This window comes from Pelodiscus sinensis, chromosome 9, assembly GCF_049634645.1.
Source record: "Pelodiscus sinensis isolate JC-2024 chromosome 9, ASM4963464v1, whole genome shotgun sequence".
NCBI lineage: Eukaryota > Metazoa > Chordata > Testudines > Trionychidae > Pelodiscus > Pelodiscus sinensis.
In genome coordinates this window covers 12425514-12437924 of record NC_134719.1, presented here as the reverse complement: position 1 = coordinate 12437924, position 12411 = coordinate 12425514, and positions in this window count along the sequence as shown.

Sequence of the window (12411 nt, the reverse complement as noted above, 5' to 3'; positions counted from 1 at the left end):
TAGATCCCAGCACAAATAGGCTCATTTAGCAGAGGAGGAGGCTGGTGATCCAAAGACACCTATGTATACATTGCATTAGGGGTGCAGTGGGGACATTTTGCCTTGCTCTATGCTAGAGCATTATTTCAAAATAACCCCTCTTATGTCAAATTAACAAGTGGAGTGTCCACACTACCAAGCCTGTTATTTTGGGCCACTCATTTTGAAACTTGCACTCCTGCTTTCTTTGGGGAATAATGCTAATTCCAAAATAGTCATTTTGAAATAGTGGTAGCGTGGATGCTCCGGCGCTGCTATTTGGAAATAATTACTCCCCAGGTAATTGGAACTACTCCCCAGTACTTCTTGGGGCTCGAAGTTAAGGTAGCTCATCCACATTAAGGGAGCCTTCCTCAGACTAATTTTGAAGCTTCCCTGTACTGTGGACACTAGTTCGATTTTGTTATTTCAGGAGTTATTGAATTGATTTTAGTTATTTCGAAATAGTTTCCTAGTGCCGACCCACCCTTCACTGGCCGCCCTCTCCCCAAAAGCCTATCCTGTGTGATCACAGCAGGCAGGCAAGCCCCAACGTGGAAAGAGTGTCTCTGATGGGAGGGACAATAGATCCTCTGTCTTTCCAATTATTCAGAGAGCTTTGGTATCTGTGTAACTCCCAGATTAAAAGTTCCTGTGGCTCTGGAAGCTCCCATTACCATAATAGAATGTGAGGTTGAGGGAGGAGACTTCTTAGCTATTTCACTGGGTGCTGGATGAGAACTCTTCATTACTGAAGTACCTCTCGATTTCTTCTTGTGATTACTTGTTTCTATTGTTTCGGGACCTGTTCGGGAAAGTGTCTTGCTTGTATTTGTACAGGAGTTCATGCTGCTCAGCAGATGTGAAGGCTGCAGAATCAGGCCCTAAATTAAGAGAAAGAAGCAATGGAAGTCCAACTTTTAGAGTTAAAAAGGGTGGATGGTTCACTTTGGCCCTTTTGCAAAGGCCACTGAAGGCAGTGAAAGGCTCCTATTGACTTCTGTAGGATTTTGATCAGGCCCTTACTAGCACCATATGAGCCGAATTTTCAGTGGGTTTCTGTTTATGCTACTTTTTATACATAATTATGCCATCTGCATGCACAAATCACTGTGCCCAAAAATCCAGCTAGCATTATCTGGAAGCCAAATTGCCATTCATTGAGCAGTCTGCCCATGATCTGTGTGAGTTCTTGAACAGAAACTTAAAGATCCTTGAATTGTTCTGAACTGAGCTGATATGCCATTGGCATGTTCTAATTTTTCATTACTCTGCCCTGCCCTATAAAAGTCCTAATCTGTTTCCCTTATTTATATTCTACATGAGTAATGCAGTATGTAGCTGGGTTCCTGGCGGCTGTGTAGCCAAGTTGCAAGTAAGCAGGCAAAAAAAGGGGGGTGCTGGCCCCCTACCACCAATACTCTTGGCCCAGGAACTCCAATGCATTCCCTAGTCAAATCCTTAAATTTGGGGTGTGGCCCCTAGGTCCCAGATACCCCTTAATTGGGGCTTTTCAGTAGGTTCCCCCATTTTCCCATAGGGGTGGGGGCTTACTTGCTCCCATGACTGCTGAATGGACAGACTGGTTCATGTCCTTTAGGCTGTTGAATTGGGCTCCTACTTGCTTGCTAGCCAGCTCCAAACTGAGCCAGGGTCCTTCCTTGTCTCCTCCCTCCAGGCCTGGCATTAGTTGCAGGTAAAGCAGAATGGGGCTAGCTGGGCTCAGAGACTTTCTTCAACCTTTGGGATGCCAGGCCCTCCTTTCTCCACTCCCTGAGACTATACTACAACAGAATGCTTGGGAAGCAGTTTTGAATCAATAGCAAGAAGCTGTGACAATTATGCAGTACATGATCCAAATGTTTGAGATGAGTGACTAGAAGAAGAATCACTTCTCTATGAGGGTATCAAAAAATGTTCATCTCTCCAGAAGACACACAAGCTAGGCATTGCCTGGCTACAAAACTGGATTTTTGCATGTAGATCTGGACCCAGTATAAACCCACTTGAAATTAAAGGAAATATTTGTGAGATTTTTGATCAGCAGTTTCAGAGGTCCCCATATTTAAACAAAATAATTTCTGTACTTTAAGGATGGACTCTAAGGATACATCTAGACTACAAGCCTCCTTCAAAATAGAGTGTCTAGACTACAACCACTTTTTCATAAGAGAGCACCTAGACAGTCTAGGTGCTCTCTTTCGAAAAAGCCCTGTTTGCATTCAAGAATGCCTTTTCAAGGGCACTTTCGAAAAAAGGCATTCTTCCTCATAAAATGAGGTTTACCATGGTCGAAAAAGCTGCTGCATTCTTTCAATTTACTTTCGAAAGAACACGGCAGCAGTCTAGATGCAGGGGAAGTTTTTTTGAAAAAGGCTACTTTTTTCGAAAAAACCCTGTAGTCTACATACACTCTTTGAGCTTGATCGGTGAAATTACTAGGCAGCCTTAACCCATCAACCATGGAAAGAGGAGATAAAAATCTTCCTTGGGTTGTGGCCATTTAGTGCCACGCAAGATTAAACTCAAAGGTTGAAAAGAAAGGAAGAGGAAATTTACAAGGAGTATTCTAAGATGGCTGAAACACTTTTTAAAGATTAGGAAATCGCGCTCACATAGACTCTCTCCTATGCGCGCACACACTTCGCAGGTTTCCAGCAGAAGTTAGAAAGAAAGAGAAATATTACAGGAATTAGAGAAAGAAATGCCATGGCTTACATTATGCAGATTTCAAACTAGGTATCATACTGAGTCTGTTCCTCTCACAAGGTATGCCATGGCATAATTCCCATTGACTTCCATGGAGCCAAAATTTCACTTTAGGAATGTATGAGCAAATGCCTCTGCCCTTTAATATCTTCAAATGTTCTGTCCTGTACTGTCTCTGAGAGCATGTGTCCCTCCTGGAGCATGTACCTACTCATAAAGATCAGGTGAGTTCCACTTTGTCAGAACATTATGTGGTTACCAAAGGTTTCAATTTATTGATTCATACCTCAAAGGGCATAAAATAATAGTAACATAAAAAATGAAATCTATTCCTGTTTTTAGAAAAAAAAACACCCTGAAATTAACCTATTGCCAATGGGAACTTCCAACCTGCTCATTTTCTATTTATCAAGAATGACTAGGTGTCCTTAAAGCTCGCAATGAAGTGTTTTAAAGAAAATAGGAAGTTTAAAAGCATGCACAGCAAGTATTATTAAATCTCTGTGCCAACGTCTAATTAGATTGTTAATAAAGGGAGGGACTGAAAATCCCTTTTCAGCATTCTGCTAACAAACATAACAACACTAAAATCAGGCTTTCTGGCAGCTAGTTAGTTCTGGGTTTAAGGAGTTCATAATAGAAAGAGAGTAGCTAAAACATTCTATATGAAGACTTTGGTCCAACAGATCATAAATTATAACCCAGCAAAACCTGCATAGACTGACATGGGTCCAGTGTTAGGGATCACAGTTGCTCTATGAGTCAAAGAAGTTCCCCCTATTATGTAATATAATAAAGTGTTTCAAACACATGCACAAATACAGCGTAGAACATTTTCATCTTCTCATAAATGCTTTTCCCAGTAGTGGATTCCATTCTATGCATACTCTACGTATTCCATTGTACACCATTTCCTATAATGCCTTGATCACCGACAGCTCTGGTCTGCCCTTAAATTGGTGTAACAGCATTGACCTCATTAGAATTATTCCTCTTTACCACTGGTCTAAGTGAGAAGAGAGTCAGGCGTATATAAACAAGATTTGACTGCCACAGAATTTATAACGTTTGACACACACAAAGCTCTCCGACCTTTGCCACAGAGACAGGTGGCAACAGGCAACATCATACAGCATACTGAAGAAGCTTTTAAAAAGTTGTGTGTCACTTGGCTGGGTCACTGAGAAGTGCAGGTGTCAGTAGGAAATCATGAATATTCAGTCAAACTCTGAAAGCCCTTCCTGACAAAAGCAAACGTCCATGATTTTCCAAATACAAATATTTCCCTTTCATATGTTCCCTAAAAATATGGTATCTGAAGCTTCTGTCCAGGTTTGCTGTCAAGTGAAACCTCTATAGGAATTAGAAAATGACAGTGCTTGCACATCCAAAGCAAAGGACATTCACTGGAGACTCCGTCTACATTTTATTTTTGCCTGTTGATCTCAGCAGACACAGTAGAATTTGGAAAGAAAGGGATTCTAGTAAATGACTGGAAAGCTTCTCTTTCAGAGTAACCTAACTATGTAAGTGTGTGTCTACACAGCAGGGCTTCACTCGAAATAAGCTATGCAAATTGAGCTACTTCAATTACATAGTTTATTTCAAAACAGCTTATTTCAAAATTGGGAGCATCTGCACAGCACTTATTTCAAAATAGAGCACTCTTCCTCCAACTTACTTCTCGTACTTCTCGTACAATGAGGGTTACAGGAGTCGGAATAAGAAGTCCTCCAGTTTGACAGTATTTCAACATTATTTCGAAATAACTGCCTGCTGTGTAGACATGGACTAAGTTATTTCGGAATAATGTTGCTGTGTAGATGTACCCTAACTGCCCTCTTTTCCCCACATGAATACCAGAGCCAGATTCTGCACCTAGTGGAATCATTTACATTTGGTGCAAATGTATGCTAAGTGGGGATAAAAGGCCACCATCTGATTTACACTGTATGGTAGATACCTGTCCAGGATTGTCCCTGTAATGAGGTAACTGTCCCAGATGAAATGGTTCGGATGCCCCAGTTCTTTGTACCTAAAAGGGAACAATCCTATTACACTGGTGTAAATGACTCCATCAGATAAAGGCAAGCGAGAATCAATAATAATTTCAGTGGTAATCTCACCACCTCTAGGAAGGAACACACTGAGCTACTGAGCAGCAGTGGGTGACTTGCAGCCATGGGCCTCAAGTGGTGTGTGGCCCATGAGACATTTTGTTTACTGTCACCCAAGCACAGGGTCATCGGATTCCACTGGTTTCCCTTCACATCGTTTTTTCCTATGAGTATTACTAAAGGGACATGCACGTAAAGCAAGGGCACAGGAAGTGAGGTGCATCCTGATTCCCTACAACACTGCCTGTGAGAGCCCTGCATTCCCTCTGCATCCAGTCAAAGTGCCACTACGGGTCAGTCAGCAACCCCACAAATTCTCGGCTTGCAAGTGCAGTGAGCAAAACTACCCTACCCTGGGAGACTGTCTTGGTGGCAACAATCTTGCAGCCCACCGAGATGGAAGGTCACTCATGCAGCCCACTCACTACTAGCCTGGGTTGTCCATTGTGGCTTTTGAGGCTGGCAGCATTTCCTCTCTCTCCAGAACTATGATTGGAAACATCCTATGGAGTAATTTTGAGCTCTGCTATTAAGATCAAATGCTGTCTGGAGGTTTGTCTACACTTCTAAGATTACAGTGTAGCCGTGACATCACGTTAATACAGCAGTGTGATTATGGCAGCACTCTAGGTAAATCACCTCTATGAGGGGAATAGCTAACAGCACTGGCAGCCTGTTTACACTGGCGCTTTATAGCATTGTGACATGCTGAGTTGGGGGGGGTGTTTTTTCACACCCCTGAGTGAGAAAGTTACAGTGTCTACCTTGCCAGTGTAGACAAGCCTCAAGACAGGAGCGCTGTAATAATAAGTACACAAAATACAGTAAAAGGAATGGATGTAAAAGATAACATTTGCAGCTATGGAAAATCAAAATCCTCCCCGATGGAAATAAACTCTCCTGGATGAATTTGATCCAAGATTTAGAAATGTAACTGACTTGCCTTCTTCAATCCTGAACATGAGTTTTTCCTTACCAGGAATTGTTGTCCTACACAGCCTCTCACAATTGGCTGTGTTAATAGCATTGTTGTTTCTTGCCTCAGAAGCATCAGTGTTTTGCCACTGTCAGAGGCAGGATACCATACAAGCAACTCAGTGGACAATCCAATTTTCTCAGATTCACTTTCTAAAGCAAAACCTTATTGCCAGTCTCATACTTTTTCTATCTGTGTATTGTTAAAGACTAACAATGGCTGCAAAGTTTCTGAATTAAATTAAACCTTACTGAATTAAGTGTAACATCTTTGGGGGACACTGTATTCAAAATGCAATTGGATACGTGTTATTGTGGAATTGAATGCATGTACTGTTTCTAGGAGACTGAAGATGTTAGGAACTTCAAAATATGTTCCTCACATATCTGTAGATGGATTTTTTTCTCTGCTTATCCTTTTAAAGTAAAATATGGTGAGTTGAAATTATCTTTGTGTACTAAAGGGAGGAATATTTTCCATAGCTTTCACACTCAGTAGATAAAAGTTAGAGGAGAACAGACTGTATCTGTTACCCAGCACTATACATCTTCTGCCGGTCAGTTTACAACAGAAATACTAACCTGCAGCTTGGGCAATTCCGTCAGCACAGAGACTGTATACAGACAGACAGCTGCCCCTAAGAGTGAAACGTGGCATTTATAGTCCTTTGGTTTCTTCTTAGTCCATATCCTGTCTGCCCACTATATTGCATATGTCTTCTATGTTCTTCTCTTGCTGTACAAAACTCTGGCCATGCCCCAAGGGTACTGTGCTTCCTGGCAGTGGCAGAGGTTCACTGTGACCCTCCACACAGCCTCTGGCCCTTTACTAGAGGCAAAGGCCACAGCCTCCTGAGCCATCCTCATCATAGGCTAATCCATAGTTTGGGGCAACCCTCTCAGAGGGCAGACTCTGTAGTGGCCTGGGAAGGTTTGGGAAGAACCCAGGCCCAACCACTACTTTGGGTTCCATCCCAGGGATTCTAAGGCTACATCTACACTACACCCCTGCGTCGGCAGAGGGATGTAAATAAAGCACATTGGAAGTGCTAATGAAGCGGGGATTTAAATATCCTGTGCTTCATTTGCATAATCACATTCGGGCGCTGTTTCGAACAAGCGCCATTTCAAAACTGAAACAGCGGCTGAGCCGCAGTTCTGCCAACAGCTGGGTGATTTTTTGACAGATCCTGTACTCCTCGTTTTTTGAGGAGTACAGGATCTGTCGAAAAATCACCCCACTGTCGGCAGAACAGATACTTCCCTCCAAAATGTCCAAATGCAAACCTGAACTTTTTGACTGGTTAATTTAAATGTTACCCATATTTCCTTGGTATAAATGATGCATCCATGTAAGTGTTTTAGCCTGATTTCACTGAGCGAGAGCATGACAGTTGTGTAATATAATTGGTTCATTGTGCTCTACTAAACTCTTCCACCCCCCATCTTTCCAAAGCTGACAGAATCTCTTTTTTTTGTTCTCTTTCTTGACAATACTTCCAGTACAGTGCAGTTGCTAGGGTTTCAGAGAGAGGGCGATTTACAGCTGATCACACTAGCAAACATATGGGAATTGGTGAAGTTTACTGGTTGGGAAAAGATTCTATTCCTCTTAGTGAACATTCTGTTCAGATAACTGCTGGGAGGTGGGTGCAAAATAACATTTTGCATGCAAATAAAAATGCATCCATTTATGGATTTGAATTTTTTTTTTAAACAATAGTTAAAGAGTGCCCATCAAATGACCTCGGGCAGCTGAGATTCTTTTTAAAATATTATAATAAACAAACAGACCCATCAATTACCTCTGCTCAGAACAGATAACCCTAAATACAACAAGAATTCATTGACTGCCCCACTCAATCACCACTAGAATGCCACAGCTATCTAGCCTCATACAAACTATAGAATTTAGTCCTTAGGATCAAACATTAGTTACCTTCAATATGGGACAGGTTATATTTTGTGAATCTACAACTATTGCCTGACAACTTGACATGTTTTGTTAAAGCTACAAATGGAAGTTTTACATGGCTCTTGCAGGCCTTTAAGGGCATATCTACACAGCAGGGCTAAAGTCGGAATACTCTATGCAATCTGAGCTATATCAATTGTGTAGCTTACGTCAAAATAGCTTCTCAGCTTTCTACACAGCAGGAAGTTGAAGAAAGAGCACTCTTCCTTTGACTTCCCTTACTCTTCATGAACTGAGGCTTACAGGAATCAGAATAAGAAGTCTTTCAGCTAGATATTATTTCGAAATAAAGGCTGGAAGTGTAGATGTGCACTATGTGATTTTGGAATAACGTCCATTATTCTGAAATAACGCTGCTGAGTTGACATAGCCTAAGAGAGTACATTCTGAATGTTCTCAGTACAGTAGATTAGAGGAGTAGAAGGAGGAGGAGGAGGAAGTGGAGAAGGAGAAGAACCTCAACAGATCCTTCACAGATGTCTGCTCTGATCCGGGCCTAACAAGATTTATTGGAAGAAAAACAAGCTCTACTAGAAAATTTGTCATCCAGCTCAAGAGAACAATGTCTGAAGTCTTCCAGGAACTGTTTTCCTATGAATTTCATCATGTGTGAAAAAACAAATCACCTTTACGGTTCTGTTTCTTACGGGCATTAGTCCGGGAGAAAATACAACAAATCCTCTTTGACACATGCCACAGAGCCTTTTTGCTTAAGTTTGCTAGCTCAATTTTTCAGACGCAGCTGGGTCTGATAAATATACTATAATCCTTCAGGGGCATCCACAGAACCACTGTGGTTATATCCATCTTTAACTTTTTACTTCCAGAAACTGGTCTCTTTTTGTCAACAGATATGCCCCAGTAAATCAAGTTTATATACAGGGAGTGCAGAAACTTTAAAATAATTCTATAAGTTAATTGGTGTTGAATGTATATTGCTAAGATACATTAAAACACAGTTGTAGTATCAACATCTGCTCCTAAATTTTATAGCTGGTTGAAAAAATGGAAAATGTGTCAAGGTTTTTTTTTTGTGACCTTGTCCTCCTTTTTTAGGTAGTGACACAGAAATAGCAATATCTATGGGGGCCATAGTGTACCAGGTTTATGTATCACTGTATAAGTGTGCAGATCCTCCAAGAACCAAAAACAGTGCGGAGTGATTCACTTTAATCACTTAGCTTGTAAACACCTCCAGAGACATGCCACCCTTTGGGGTGATTTGCTTATATTTGCTCATAGCGAGTTTTCCAGAGGCATCAAAGAGAGCTTTTGCTATAAAGACTGGGTTTTCAATCACTCAAGGTCCTCTTTCCGATCTAACCAACAGACAGGATCTTGTCTGAAAGTGGCCTTCCCTTATGAAAAGGTTTGAAAGATTTTGACTTACTAGGGCTCTATAAGACTGATGATAGGAAGCTGTACAGCCTTAAAACCCCAAAGCAGAAGGAAATAGGGCATAGGTCCCTGCCCAGAGAAAGATGATGGCTGGAGACCTGACACCTGACTGGCAAATATTGGAGTGGATCATGGAGAGGGGAAGCAATTACCCTGAAATGGTGACAGGTACCATTTCAAACATCTAGAATATTTTGGACCTGCTCTGGTAAATATGAAGCTTGTTGGATGAGGTAAAATGTAGCTTTTACATATCTGGCTACACCAGCAGAGAGCTGACCCACCTTGTTCAATCCTGAGAGTCTTCTCAGCTTAACAGAATAAAATGCCAGCCATTGTTAAAACAAACAAAAGGAAGTTTTTCTTCATGGAGCTCAAAGTCAACCTGTGGAACTCCTTGCCAGAGGAGGTTATGAAGACCACGATTTTAACAGGGTTAAAAAAAGAACTAGATAAATTCATGGAGGTTAGGTCCACCAATACTTATTAACCAGAATGGGTAGGAATAGTGTCCCTAAAAAGACCTTTGGTCTGATCCAGTATGGCAGTTCTCATGTTCCTGCTAAGGAACCTCTGATAAATGGTTTATATTTTAGGTGAGATAGCTGGAAAATTATGAGATTTGTTGCCAAAGATCCACATGGAGATAGGAGGAATTGCAGGAATATCAAAAGTCGGTGCAAAATTGCCCCTCCCATGTCACCCTCCCCCCATGTTTTATGAAAATTGCCTTATAAATTAGATTCAGAGATGTTTCATGCTAAACGAGGCATGTAACATGTCATTTTGAAAGTTGTAATCCGCTGAATCTGTATAGCCTAGTTTTGTGCATGTATCATTCATATGTGTAAAGTTAGAAATACAAAGTGCGAGTCTGGTTTTAATTCTAAATGTGCTAACGAGGGCCATTAACGATACATTAGGAACTTATTGGCTTAGTACTCAAACCCATGACCCATGAATGGTTTTATTTTTCCTGTTTTAGAGGGGCAGCTGTGTTAGTCTGTAACTAAAAAAACTACTATGGCCCTGTAGCACCCCAGACCTGCCGCTTCTTCACCCTGCTGGATGGCATCCTGGAAGGGGGGCAAGTCGCCTCCCCTCCCCTCGTAGTTGACTCCAGTCTAGAGACACCTGTTGTCAGCCTCCCAGAGGGCCTGGCAATGGAGGAGGACAACGAGAATGATGAGCAGGAGGAGATGGCCAGCACACAATCATGCCTAGTAGCCTGGACCTCGTCCAGTCCCGGGAGCCGGTACCCCTCTCCCAGGCTGTCACCCAGGTCTTGGATGAGGCTGAGGAAGAACCATCAGGCGAGTTGCATTAATTTCCCTGGACACACACGGGAGAGGGGAGGAAGTGGTGAGGGGCTACGCAGTCCTTGCCCGGCCTTCTTGGCCTGGAGATTTCACAGCACCCTGTGCACGTGGCTGCACATGGAGTGGCAGTCCAGAGCAGATACCTCCACTGAAGCAGCTGCTAAGGTACCTTGCACTCCTGCGCACAGGGGTTCTGGAGAATCCTGCCTTACTCCCAACCCCGTGGTGGGAAACCTTCCCACCGCAAGCTATCACTAGGGAGGATGGGGTCACAGATGCACAGCAGGGCTGAATATGACACATGGGCATGCCTGTACTCCTGGGGCAGCATGGGTTCCCGGGCATGTGTGATAAAGTGGAAGACACCGGTCCCCTGCCATGGGGAACCTACCGGGAGGTGGAGGGAGTGGAGGGGACCCCAGCAGCACCCTCCATGGCAAGTGGTGTCTGCTTCTTTCACACCCCTCCCCCAGTGCCCTCTCCCCCTCTCCTCCTGCAGGCAGGGGTACAAGTCATCTCCATGTGGGACTCTGCCACTGCTGGACCCAGCATGTGCTCGGTATGGAGGGAAGCTGAGCTGCCCCGTCGCCCCTCTCCCGCCTGCAAGCTCCTTTGTGATGAAAACAGTTGCTGAATTGTTTGGGAACTATTAAACAGGTCCCCTCTGAAGCAACCCTTGTGGATAAGAAGAAAACAAGTACTATATGATGTGTTACAGCTTGGCACCAGGTCTGTGAATCTGTATAAAATGTACCGCTTCTGGACCCATTTGATCACACTGGAACTAGTTTTGTGTTGTACTCTTCTGCACAATAGGTCTCCCTTCAGATGTCATAACCCACTTGTGACAATACCCTGAAGGGTAGTCATCTGCCTGGTTTGAGCAGTGTGTTTACGAGGATTCTTCCCTGAAAAAAGAGGTATTCTGATATATTCAATACTAGGGTATGTTGAAAAATTTCCATAAAAACAGATTTATGACTGAAAATTAAGTTTTTGACCAACTGAAATTTTTCACAAAAAGTATTTGCTTTTCCATGGACACTTGTGATTTTTCATTAAAACCCATTTATTTGGATATGCCAAATGAGAGCTGAAAAATTGGTGGCCTCCTTTCACCCTCAATCAATCAGGCTCAGCCAGAGTTCTTCCCTGATGCACTATGACTGCGCAACTCCCATGATGCACTGCCTCTCCTCAGCAAAAGAGAGGACCGTGTTGAATTGTGGGAAAGACAGTTCAAGCAGTAGCCCAGCCTATAGAGGAGAATAGGACCCTATATAAGCTACAACACCTATGAGGCACTGGGAAGGCATTTCAAAATACAAATATTTCAATCTTTACTTGTTCATCACAATTTGCTGCAGAACAAAACAACTCAGCTGCCACTATTCCAATCCCGCTACCCTTCAGGAGTGCTAAATTAATGTTTGAATTTCCAGGGTGCAAGAGAATCCCTGGGTGGTGTAATGCTTCCACTTCTTCTCTGTATGGAGGATAAGGATAATCTGGGACCTGATTTAATTTACACAGTTTAAAAACCAGCTGTTAGTTGCTTTTCTTGTTACACTCCTCTCATTTTAAACCTCAGCTTTTGAGCGATAGCATCTTAAAGCCCCTCACTTAGACTCAGTGAACCCTCTTGAGAAGAGAGGTGTAAAGCATGGTAGGAGGGTAAGTGCGATATCAAGAAGTGGAAGTGATTTTGAGTCAGACACTCTAAGGCATTGGGGTTCATGCATCATGGAATGTCAGGCACTAGCTCTTGATGCTGCAGGGGGATCACGTGACCAGTGGAGGGTGCTAAGGCAGCTACCTGCCTGTCCTGGCACCACAGACTGCACAGCAGGCCCAGCTCCTGGGTGTGGGGGGGAAGAAAGTGCACAGGGCTCCGCACATT